The sequence below is a fragment of the Alligator sinensis genome, unplaced genomic scaffold, assembly GCF_000455745.1.
Source record: "Alligator sinensis unplaced genomic scaffold, ASM45574v1 scaffold200_1, whole genome shotgun sequence".
Lineage (NCBI taxonomy): Eukaryota > Metazoa > Chordata > Crocodylia > Alligatoridae > Alligator > Alligator sinensis.
In genome coordinates this window covers 1058685-1071423 of record NW_005842453.1, presented here as the reverse complement: position 1 = coordinate 1071423, position 12739 = coordinate 1058685, and positions in this window count along the sequence as shown.

Below are 12739 nucleotides of genomic sequence, written 5' to 3'. Positions count from 1 at the left end.
AGCAGGCATCCCAGAAGCGTTGCTGCACCAACAGCTTTTAGCATATTATGGGGATAGTATTTCCCACTGTCCTGTTAAAGCTTGGCCACAGTGCAGTAAGGAACACAAGCTATGCAAGTCTACTAGACGGGGCCCCAGGTATGAGATCAATGGTGGGGCATAGTAGGTTCAGGGTTATATCACTTAGCTCAAACACTCTGTAAACACAATGTACTCTGTATTCCCAGGGCACACCCATCACACAGGCACCCTCCTATATCAGTCAGACCTCAAACTTTGACCCAAACACAGTCCATAAAAGGTTAATTCACAGGTCTGTGTCCTCTTCAGCCCCTGAGAAGGTGCTCCAGGCTTACTGCCTCTCCTTCCTTGCTGAAGTCTCTCCTAGCAGGCTGCAACAGCTCCCTGTTGTGCAGCTGCTGCTTCCATTCTTGCAGCCCTGGGGCCTTTTCCCAGACCCTACAAGAGTACCTGGGCTCAATCCTGCCACTGCTAGCCTGGTCTCTCTCTCTCTTATTCTCTCTCACAGGCTGTCAGTCTGCCTCTGTGGGAGCCTTTTGACTTCCTGTGGCCACTTATTACTTTCCTCAGCTGGCTCAGTCCTCCTGAGCAGCCTGTAATTAGTGTCACCACTTGTAGCTGGGCTGGAGCCTCTGGCCCTGCCGCCTGCTGCAAGGAGCATTTAGGTCTTGCCTGTATCACTACAGTGGCAGGTCCCAGAAGGGAGAGAGCAGAGAAAATGATATCCCTGGGCACTCTCCAGACACAGAAGTTGACCAAGCTAGGTTCATCCCAAGTGCCCAGTGTCAGGCCCATCTGAAACTGAGGGCTCGAGAATGGGCACTGAGGAATGGGCACTGGTGTCCATAGCAGCCTCACTGGAGCCTCACCTGGAGCATGCCAACACACTTGTGTGGGCAGGGCATGCTCAGCCCCATCCTTGCTGGTATGCACTGCAGCAGTAGAGACAAGCCCTTAGGGCATTTATAGCTATGCTCTGGGAGTGAGGGGCATGCTTTACTTAGAGAGGCTCCATCAGCGTCACATGCATCAGCATCACATGCATCAATTAAAACACCCCCACTGCCATTTTTCATCCCAGGGATGCTGATACACATGACACTGGAGTCTCAATTAATTGAGTCTGCTCTGATGTGCTGTAATTACAGTGCGTTGGAGCAGCCTTACTGCATAGGTGCCCTTAGTTTTTGAATCCCTCTAGGCTGTAGGTACCAAGCAGCTCAAGACAAGGGTGGTGTCCAACCACAGGAATTTAGACACCTAGGGAACCTCAGTGACAGAGGCTTTGATGCCAAGCAAATGTAGGTGCCTCTGCAGTCAGGCCACAGCTAACCTGGGGTTCGGAGGTATTGAATTTGGGACACAGGTGTTGAGAGTGGCAGTTCGCTGTCAAAATTACCTAGCAGGTCTAGCTCTTAATCCAGTTTATGGCTGTCCAACTCATGGCTTTTAGACCACATCTGGCCCCTGAGGAGTTAACCTGCAGTCCCCAGGCTCCCAGTCCAGAAACTGCTCCTCCATTACCCTCCTTCTGCTGCTGCTGGAGCTTCTGTGATCCCCCTCCTTCCTCCTGCTTCTGCTGCTTGCCCTCACCCCTGGGGATGGTGCAGGGCAGTGTGGCCTTCAGGGCTGGGCCTGTGGTTGGGGAGGCTGAGGAGCACCTGGGGCAGGAGCACTTGGGGGCACCAGAGTTGTGTGGTGGGGGGAGAGGCACACGGTACAGTACAAGCAGTGCAGTGGCAGGGGTCATGTGGCAAGGCATGGGGGCACCAACATGTACAGCAGCAGGGGGGTGGAGGGGTTGTGGCATGGCGGGGCATGTGGTATGGTGCATGCAACATGTGGCTGGAGGCCTTTGGCCACTGGTCACTGAGAAGTTGGCCAGCACTGCCTTAGCTCAGGCTGTGTTGGTTTGTGCAGACACTCCCTGGTTCAGACCTCATTGCTGGAATGTGGGTCTCCTGACCTGGAATAAAAAAATGTTGCTTTCACGTTCACCTTTGGATATTCCCTCCCCATTGCCACCCGCACTCCCAAACACTGAAGCCTGCAAGGAAACGAATTGTGTCTGTGCTTTAGACTTTTTAACGGAACATCTAAATCAAATATTTATTGTCAACCATATGTAGAGACAGAGAGCTAATAAAAATTAATATTCTTGGAAGGTTCTCCCATCCCTGTTAAATAGTTTAATTTGGCTTATCTTTGGGAGGCTAACTTGAAATTAACATTCCGCTTAAAGTGCTTTTTTATTATTTAAAAACATGATTAATGGCTCCAGCTACATTTTAATAGCCCACTATAAACATCTTATGTGAGACATTAGTATTAAATTGTTCACAGATGTTGACGTGCACTCTGGCCTGTTGTTTCCCATTCGGTCTAACCCTGTGGTAAGGGGTACATGGGCACTTTTCCGAGCAAATAGGCTCAAGTATTGTAAGCCTTGGCCAACTTTCACCGTGATTGTTATACCAGCTCCAGCTGGCTGGGGTAGACCCAATGCTTCATTTTTCAGGCAACAGCTGAGAGTGGCCTTTGGTGGGATTCTGGCCCCTTTAAAGGCAAGTTGATGGCTCTGGCAGAAGTGATGTCCCATGTGTCTAAACCCTCTTATTATGTCTCTCTCCGAAGACTGAGGAGGTAAGATTCATAGTAAGAAGGAACCTGGCTTTACTGCTAGAAGGATAAAGAGTATAATGGTAATACATTTCAAAATGTATGTAAGACTAAGACAACTGGCAAGCAGGCTACAAGCTCTTTGGCATTTGGACTGTGTTTTTGTTAGGTGTTTGTACAGCACCTGGAACAATAGGATTTGTCCATACATGGGCAAACAGCATCCGTGGAAGATGACTGATTCTCATCAGCTGCAGTTTCCATTTCTTCCTTCTGGGCTTTCTCTGATTGATTCATAAACAAAGACATCCAGGAAAAGCCAAGGCACTCCAAATCACAGCTACTACAGACTCTTTTAGTTTCTTAGCCTACAGGGAGGAGGAAGGGCCCCTGTCTCCACAGTGGAACTGACACCACGGTCCCTTCCCCTGTACATTTCTATCCCCATTCCTAGGCACCCAGGTGATGGACAGGATTCTGAGTTAGCCGGTGATGCATTAGAGTTGGTAGAAAACCTCTCTGCCTGCCACCAGACCCTGTCTTGGACTCCAAAGTGCCAGTAGTGCCGTTATGATGGATTCAAAATCAGTTCTGGCATGCAGTACATGGGACTGGATGTGTGTGTGGGCGGGGGGGGAGATAAAGATTTTGTTGGCTCTCATTTGGATTCATGAGAAATGCAAACTTTCCAAAATTGCACTGATATCTGCTTCCTCTCAAACTAGATGCCAGGGTGCTCCAGAGCCTCAAGTACTGCTACTATTTTAGGAGTAAATATGTCATCCTTCCTGAAAATAAATTGGCTCTTGGCAAACCAAGTTCATAATTGTTAATCATTACTGCACCATCTGTGCAAATGCCATCACACAATAGAACGGTCCTGTACCCCATGATAGGACCTGAATGTGTAGCAACAATGCCCAATGGTTATATCAGACTACAGCATAGCACAAAACGCAGCTTAGCTCAGAATATCATTAAGCCAAAGCCTGTCATGGATTCACTCGAGTTGCAGGCACCTTTGCACATGGTAAAGGGCTGCAGGAACCAACCTCTTGCCAAAACTCACCGTAAAATATTCCAGCGTCCCACCAGAGATTCCATTCAAAGGCTCCTGGTGACTGAAAATACTTCTACAGCATGCATGGAAACTCGCTCATGTTGGAACACCCCTGGTAGCAGCGAGGGAAGCTTATGCTGAAAATTTCAGCTAGGTCCCTGACCTCGGTCCTCAGTGCTCACTATGACCGTGCCCATGCTCAGAAAGGGTGAGAAGCTCCCTCCTACTGTGGCTCCTGTGTGCCTTTCCAGCTGCGTACAGCATCATTGATGCCCACATGGACAAGCAGCATGGAGTAGCACAGTCCACTCCGAACAGGGCCATAGGCAGGGCTACAGAAGTTTTAAAAGCAGGTTAGACCAGTGGTGTTCGATCTTTTGGCCCCATGGACCAGATGAGTGGGGTGGAGCTGGCCTGAAGGCTGGATCAGGCCCCCTAAATCAGGATCAGGCCCCACATGGCTTTGGCTGGTCCCCACGCACTGGGATTGGCCTAAGACCCTGCACCAGGCTCAGGCCCCATGTGCTGGGATTGGGTCTTGCACTGGGCCAGGCCCTGTGCCACCCTTGCCCAGCCCCATGCACTGGGATCAGACCCTGTGCCACCCTTGCCTAATCTTGCATGTCAAGATCGGCCCCCTGGTGCCCTGCCTGCCTGGTCCAGTGCACAGGTGGCACCCACTCCGTGCTGCCACATTTTCAGACTCAGAGGGAAGCCCCACAGGCTAGATCACATGGCACTGCGGGGGAAGATCTGAGAACCCCTTGGTGAGACAAACACTTGCCTAGGGTGGCTTAGACAGGGGTGATTGTGCCTTGAGCATGGGGTTGAGCTAGATGACCTCTGGAGAGCCCTTCCAGCCCCTCTTTCCTATGATTCTACAATTTATTGTATTATCACTGTGTATTTGTACAGCTGAAGCACCCAGGCCTGACCAGCAGCCAGTTGTGCTAGGCATGCCATACAAACACAGAATAGAGGGACAGCCTCTGCCCCACAAGAGTTTACAAACTAAGTAGACTGCAAAATAAGTCACAGACTTCTGTTTAGTCACATGGCCTTCACATGTAGTCTGCTGCACGCTTGGGTTTCAAAAATGCAGCCTGGCAGCTTTCATTGTATTCAGGAAGCTGAAGGAATCCCATTGATTCAAGAATTTTGGGCTGGACCCAACTAAGAAAAAAAATCAGAAGAAAAAATAGCAATGGCTGAATTATTTGTGTTCAGTATTAAGCAGCATTTAACTGCTTTTCTATAAACATATATATTAATTGGTAATATCTGCTAATTGCTTAAGACATTTGGGCAACAATTTATTTCAGTATGATTGCAACTCTAAGTTCCAGTAAGTGCCACAAATGAATTCAGCCTGAAGCTTCAGATGACTCAGATACAACAAATGCGCACAGAAAACAGAACTGAGCCAGGCTCCTCGTGCCTGGTGTAACTCTACTGATGTCACTGGAGTTGCACCAAAGATGAATTTGACCCAGGGGGTTTAAGGCTGTTTCACTAATGTGTTTAGTTTAAGTAGCAGTTTGAATTAAGAGGCCCAAAAAGAAAATCAAAAGATTGTAACTTCTATAGTTATTCAAGCAGACTTAGATGGGAACCTTTCAAAATCTTGGTCAGATATTTCCCTTCACATTTATTCCTTCTCAAGTTCCATTCCAGGCTATTCTTAGTTATCTGTGAAGAGTCATCTGAGCTCTTCAAGGAAATGTAGGAAATGATATACTGCTAATATTCAATTACCTGGAATCTGCTTGTTTTGCTTGATTTTGGAAATCCCATTGCAAGGGGGGCAAAAAAACCTACTGAAGACTGGTTAGAATAAGAATGTGTCTTGTTCACCATCTAACCCCTAGATGTGATGATCACACACCTTAGGAATAATGAAATTCTGCCTCGGGGGTCTCTAGGGGAAATGAAATATAGAATTGTGGACCAGACAATTAAGGCCTAGGGGAAGATTGAGCCAGATAGGGGCAGCCCAATGATGAGGAGCGGGAAATAGGTACTTAAGGTGTCGTTCCAGCTCTCTGAGATTTGCCTCCCAAATTCACTATAATTAACAACATCAAAGTCATGGCACGTGAAAGGAAAAGGTAGCACAGGGAGCCAGAGTACCACAGGTCTTGTGGACAATGTGGGGTGCCAGCACCAGGAGAAGGCAACGACCTGTTACAGTTGCACTGAACCAAATGATATTTTAAAAATGTATAATGTCAATTGAAATCATATCAGGCCACTTGACACACAGAGACAGAACTGGCTGAGCAAGTGCTGTGGTATTCAGTGAATAGAAACACCAGCCTTGGCTGCTCTGTGAAAACTCATACGTTCTCCTTGGAGCTTGCCAGGCTCAAGTGACCTCCAGACACACATCCCCATGAAGAGGAGAACACTACTGTTCTCAATACAGGGCTGACGCAAGTTCGTTATTGCTTCTGCCACTCATACTCTCCAGGGCATTTGTATAGGTACACAGAGTAAGTGGATCTATGAGAAATGCTGTGGGAAACCTTTGCAGAAGACAAGCTTCTTGCTGATGGACACATCTGGATCTCATTTAGTCTCCAGTCTCTGCCCACATACTAGAATATCTGCCCACCTTACATAGCCTGAAGTCTGTTGGAAGAGCCCCAAGACTGCATTCAGCTTAGCTGTATGCAGACCAGACTGATAGAGCACCCCGGTGACTGAAATTTCCCCTGCAGGGGAGGTTACACTGAGCCCCACACTTTCCCTAAGGTGTGTTGCTCTGGCTGTACAGGCAACAAGGCCACAGCAAAGGAAGGTTTAGGCCTGAGCTACACAGAGTTGCACTGGTTCAACTGAAGATGTGATTTCAAGCTAATTTAGTTAAACTGGCGCATATTTGAGTTCTGGCATCCTGTGTTTGTGGCCTGGCTTATATCAGTCTGTTCGTGCACCTATTTTTCATGAACCAGAAGAATCCAGGCCCTGGACATCAGAGTGGTATCCACAAAGAGGGTTACCCTTTGGAACTAAATTGAAAAACATTTTGGGTTAAACTAGTGGGGTGGGCATTGCTCTAGCACCCCCAGCTTCTGGCCTGAGCCACTGCAGGCATGTGGCTACATTTTCTGAATCAAAGGTAAATGTCTGTTCACTTCCATTTCAATTTAATTTGTGCATTTTAGACTAACCTGCAAAGACTGAATCGATTCTGCCTTGGGCTTTTTGACTCTCTGTACCTAGCCATAGTAGGGAAGATTCAGCTCCTCACACAGCTTGCGATCTCCAAAGAGATACGGTAAGATTTAACTTGAACAAGGAAGGGGTCTGGAACAGAAGTTTCATAAACCAGTTTGACCCAAATCAGTTAAATCGGCTACTACATTCAACCAGATTTATCTTAAAACTTTTTCAGCCATTTTGAAACTGGTTTATGTGCACTGAGCTTCTGTTCTGTTACAGGTTTAAACCAGTTTCTGATCACTTAAACCAGTTGTAACCAGTGCCCCTTTGGTGACATGCAATAAGGTACAGTATTATTTTAGTTTTGACCCTCTAGGGCTTGTTTAACAACCAATGTCTATCTTAATATCTATGCCTGTTTGCTAGGCCTCTGTTCTCACCTGTCACGACTTTGATTTTAATGATTTATCTCGGGAGGCTTCCACCAGTTAAGGTTAAGGATTTTGGGCAAGACTAATGACTGTTTCCTCGGGGCACCTACCTCTCTTGTCACCCCAGCCTTTCACCAACCACATGTTGCATCATATACACTCCAAGTCTTTTTAGGTGAATTTCATGTCAATAATAATCTTTCATTAATTTAATAAGGTCCTATCATAATTTTTAAAGGGAACTGTATTCTTAAAGGACTCACAATTTGATGTTTTCTTGTTCCATATATTTATTTCTGATTCTGCAACTCCTTGGGGAACATTCTGCAACTCCCTGCGTCCTGCCCCAACATCCTGTCATGCCAGTCCCTTCTCCAAGAGACTGGGCTTAAACTGCTTATGCCAGACCAATCTCGGTCCTATGGCCTGCTGCTTTCCACTTCTGGGGCTTCAAACTCATACCAGTCTTCCCCGGCATCTCTCCGTGGCTGGTCTTGCTCGGCCTGCCTGTTCTGTTGCCGGTCTTCCCTGGCTTGCCTGCTCTGCTGCCATTCTCCTCTGGTGTGCAGGCGGGGCTGGCTTTGCTGATCTTCCCCAGCGTCTCTTTGCTGCCAGTCTTCCCTGGCTTCCCAGCTGTTTGCCTGGTTTCTTTTAAAGCTGGCTTTCCACTTCCAGTTGGACTGGAAGCATCTGACTGCCCCTGCCAGCCAGCATGCGCTTTTAAAGCATGCAGGAGGCGGCACTGGGCTCGTCTGCTGCTTTTCTGATGCTACCAATGCGTCTTTTTGCCAGTGAGCAGCTCCCGCGGCCCTTCCTGGGCCATTGATCTTCTTCTCGGGGTCCAGCACCTTTCCCTCTGCTGGCCCTCTCTCAGGCCTCTCTTGGAGCGTGGGCAGTGTGCTCCCACACCGTTTTGTGTGTAACTTCTGTCCCTAGTCTGTGTGTTTGTACAACACCTGTCACAACAGGGTGCCACTTTCAGATGGGGTTAATGCATAATCCTAAACAGAGTGATGTTGAATAGGAAACTCCACAAATCCCTTCATGTTTTAATGCCAAATACATCCCTGAAACATGGAAGAGGCTGTATTTTAGCCGATTTTGGAAATATAAACTTCACTGCTGAACAAAAAAGAAAGATTTTTTGAGTCTCCCTGCCTTTCTGACACTTCCACAGATGTGAACAACCTTATCTGCACATCAAGGAGCAACTCACACAAAGGACTCTCAGAGACCCAGGGGAACAGACTTCCAGCCGCAAAATTCCCCTGTGCAAAATAAAGTTTATTTTCTACCTAAGAGGATTTTTACATCTAGGATTTGTCCTCATGCTGGAGAAAGGGGGGTGTGTCCCCGAAAGCTTGCAAAGAAAGATAATTTTTTGCAATTTCTTAGTCTAAAAAAAGGTATCATCTCTGAACCAAGAGTTCCAGAGTTTTGCATCTCTTAAACATTAAGTGGTGTTTTCAGAGGATGCTGTAGTAGGAATCCCATTTGCACCTTGCTTTCATTTCCATTCTCTTTCATCTCCCCAGACCTCTACTTTCACCAAACTCTGTTGCTACTTTCTATGTAGGAGCTGAAAAGTCCAGTCTGTCCCCTCTCCTTCCATTGCCAAGACTCTCTGTATGCTGTGTCCCTGCTTTCCTTTTCTGGCCACCGTCTCCCCCTCTGTACCAAAGCACCCGCTGTGCCTAATTTGCCTTCTGCTCTTGCTCCTCTCTTTGAGTCTCAGCACTGAGTCTCTCAAATCCAAGCATTTCCAAAGTGTTCTGTGGCTCTGGCCTTGTCACCTCCTACCTACCTGCCCACTCCCTGTGCTCCTCCCTCACTTTTCTCTTGACTTTTTTCTTCCAACCATATGTTCCTGTAGCTCATATACTGAAAAGCTAGCAACTGTACAACAAAACCTGATGCAGGAGCCTGAGCAGAAGCCAAAGCTGCCCACACAGCGTGATGCCATACCAGCTTACACAGCAAGAACACTCCCACGGAGACAACCCTCAAAGGTGCAGATGGTAGGGTGTGTGTTATGGCAGCAATTGGAGGAAGGCCAGACAGTGCACTAGATTCTGGAGAACCACCTTGACTTATTAGCAAGAGGGCAGCATCAGTTAGTGGCCAGTGGTCTTCTCTTTTCCAGACTAAATAATTCCAGTTCTTCCAACATTTTCTTGTAAGTCTCTGCAGCATTTTTTTGCTGCTGTCTGCTGAATTCTCTAATTTGTCCATAGGCAGACAAGGTTCCTTGGGTGAATTTGATATCTTTTATTAGACCAACCCAAATAGTTGGAGAATATTTATTAAGCAAGCTTTCGGGTTCAAAAACCTTTCGTCAGGCTAAGGAAGTTTCAGCAGCTGGTGTGTGCTCTTCCTGGATGGAAACTTTGTCCATGTCTTTCTTGAAGTGCAGTGTCTAAAACAGGACAACATGCTCCAGGTGAGACCTTGCCAGGGCTGAACAGACTGAACAGAACACTTGCCTTGACTCACAGGTGACACTCTTATGAATACAGCCCAATATGCTATTGGCTATTCTCTTTTGCAACAAGAGATTACTACTGACTCGTATTCAGCTTGTGGCCCGCTATAAACCCCAGGTCCCTTCCTGCAGTACTGCAGCTAATGCTTCGTATTGACAGGATGAATCTGTGCAGCACATTTTCAGAGATTGTTGAAATCTTCATAGTTTCATAGTTTTAGGGTCGGAAGGGACCTAACAGATCTTCTAGCCCGACCCCCCGCCAGGGCGGGAGAACAACAAAAAACCCTAAAAACAAAAACGGGACTCAAATGAGTCCAGCCAGGTAGGCATCCAGCCTCTTCTTAAAGACCCCCAGGGTAGGGGCCAGCACCACCTCCCTTGGAAGTTGGTTCCAGCTCCTAGCCGCCCTAACTGTGAAGTAATTTTTTCGGATGTCCAATCTCCTCCCTTGGAAGTTGGTTCCAGCTCCTAGCCGCCCTGACTGTGAAGTAGTTTTTTCGGATGTCCAATCTGTACCTCCTCTCCATCAACTTGTGCCCATTATTCCTTGTTATGCCAGCAGGGGCTAGGGGAAACAGCGTCTCCCCCAAACCCTTCTGGTTCCCCCTAGTGAGTTTATAGACGGTCACCAGGTCCCCCCTCAGCCTTCTCTTGTGGAGGCTGAATAGGTTCAAGTCCCGCAGTCTCTCACTGTAGGGTCTGCCCTGTTGTCCCCGGATCATGCGGGTGGCCCTCCTCTGGACCCTCTCCATGTTGTCCACATCCCTCCTGAAATGGGGCGCACAGAACTGGACACAATACTCCAGCTGCGGCCTGACCAGCATCGCATAGAGGGGGAGGATCACCTCCCCGGCTCTACTCGAGATGCACCTGTGGATGCACGACAAGGTCCGGTTAGCCCTGCCAACCATGACCTCGCATTGTCGGCCCATGTTCATCTTGGAGTCAATAATGACACCAAGATCCCTTTCCGCCTCCGTGCTCTCAAGTAGGGAGCTCCCCATCGTATAAGTGTGCTGCTGGTTCCTACTACCCAAGTGCAGCACCCTGCACTTGTCCGTATTGAAACACATCCTGTTCCTGTTTGCCCACCCCTGTAACCTATCCAGATCCTTCTGCAATCTCTCTCTCCCTGCTAGCGTGCTCACCTCCCCCCAAATTTTGGTGTCATCAGCGAATTTAAACAGGTTGCTCTCCACCCCAACATCAAGATCGCTGATGAAGACATTGAACAGCGCAGGGCCCAGGACCGAGCCCTGAGGGACTCCACTACCCACCTCCCCCCAAGTCGAATATGATCCATCCACCACCACCCTCTGAGTGCGACCCTTCAGCCAATCTGCAATCCATCTGACCGTGTAGGCATCTATGCCACAGTCGCCTAGTTTACTAATTAGGATGGGGTGAGAGACGGTGTCAAAGGCCTTGCTGAAGTCCAGAAAGACTACATCCACCGCGACACCTGCATCCATGGCCTTTGTGACCTGATCATAAAAGGCAATCAGGTTGGTCTGACATGATCTCCCCCTAATAAATCCATGCTGATTGCCCCTGAGCATCATCTCGGATGCCGGCCCATCACAAATGTGCTCCTTGATGATCTTCTCAAAGAGCTTCCCCAGGATTGAGGTAAGACTGACGGGCCTATAATTGCCCGGGTCCTCCCTTTTCCCTTTTTTGAAGATGGGGACCACATTAGCTACCTTCCAATCGTCTGGCACCTGGCCCAAGCACCACGATCGCTCGTAGAGCCGTGCCAGGGGCCCTGCAATAACCCCAGCCAGCTCCCTCAGCACCCTGGGGTGGAGAGCATCCGGACCCGCTGACTTGAACGCGTCCAGCCCCTCCAGAAGCTCTCTAACCCGGTCCTCCCCAACCTGAGGTCTGAAGGCGATCCCCTCGCGTCCGGCTTCTATCACAGCAGGGAAGTCCCGGTCCCTGCACAAGAAAACGGAGGTGAAGAATTGGTTAAAGAGGTCCGCTTTATCCTCTGACGCAACCACCAGATTGCCCCGCATATCCTGCAGGGGCCCCACATTACCCGGCGCCTTCTTCATCCTCCCAATATATTTGAAAAAGGACTTTTTGTTATCCTTAATCCTGGACGCTAATCCGAGCTCTATCTCCGCCTTGGCCTTCCTAACAGCCCGCCTGCAGGCCCGAGCAGAGGAGGTATACTCCTCTTTGGAGATTACACCCCCCTTCCACCGGGCGTACGCCACCCTTTTGGCAAGCAGGCATTCCCGGACACCCTTGGTGAGCCAGGGGGGCTTTTGGACACTCCTGCCCGCCTTGCTTCTTGTCGGGATGGACACCCCTTGGGCCCCGAGTATCGTTTCCTTAAGGAACGACCACTCCTCTTGGACGCTGAGTTCCTCTGCCCTCAAGGACCCCAGTTCCTCTCCCACTAATCTCCTCATCTCACTGAAGTTGGCCCTCCTGAAGTCTAGGGCTACCACCTTGCTGCGGGCCCTTGACACTCTACGCTGGATGGTGAATTCCAGCATGCGATGATCACTATTGCCCAGGTGGTCAAGAACCTGGAGGCCTCTTACCAGGTCGTCGCCTGCGGCCAGGACCAGGTCCAGCAGGGCATCTCCTCTGGTGGGACTGTGCACCTCCTGAATCAAGTGGAGGTCCTGCAACTCGGCCAAGAACCTCCTGGAGCGGTCCGTCCCGGCTGACTGCTCCTCCCAGCAGATGTCCGGGTAATTAAAATCGCCCATGACAACTACATCCCTTGCTTTTAGTGTCTCTGCAAGCTGGCCTGAAAATTCCCTGTCCAGCTCCTCCTCCTGATTGGGGGGTCTGTAATAGACCCCCACCGTCAAATCCCTCTCGCCTTGCCCCCCCTGGGGGCAATCTTTATCCTGTCTGCATTTTTATTATTTCGCTGCAAAGGAGAAGAGATGGCCCTTTGTCTCTGCCTACTGCTGACACTGTGATCTTCCTACCACC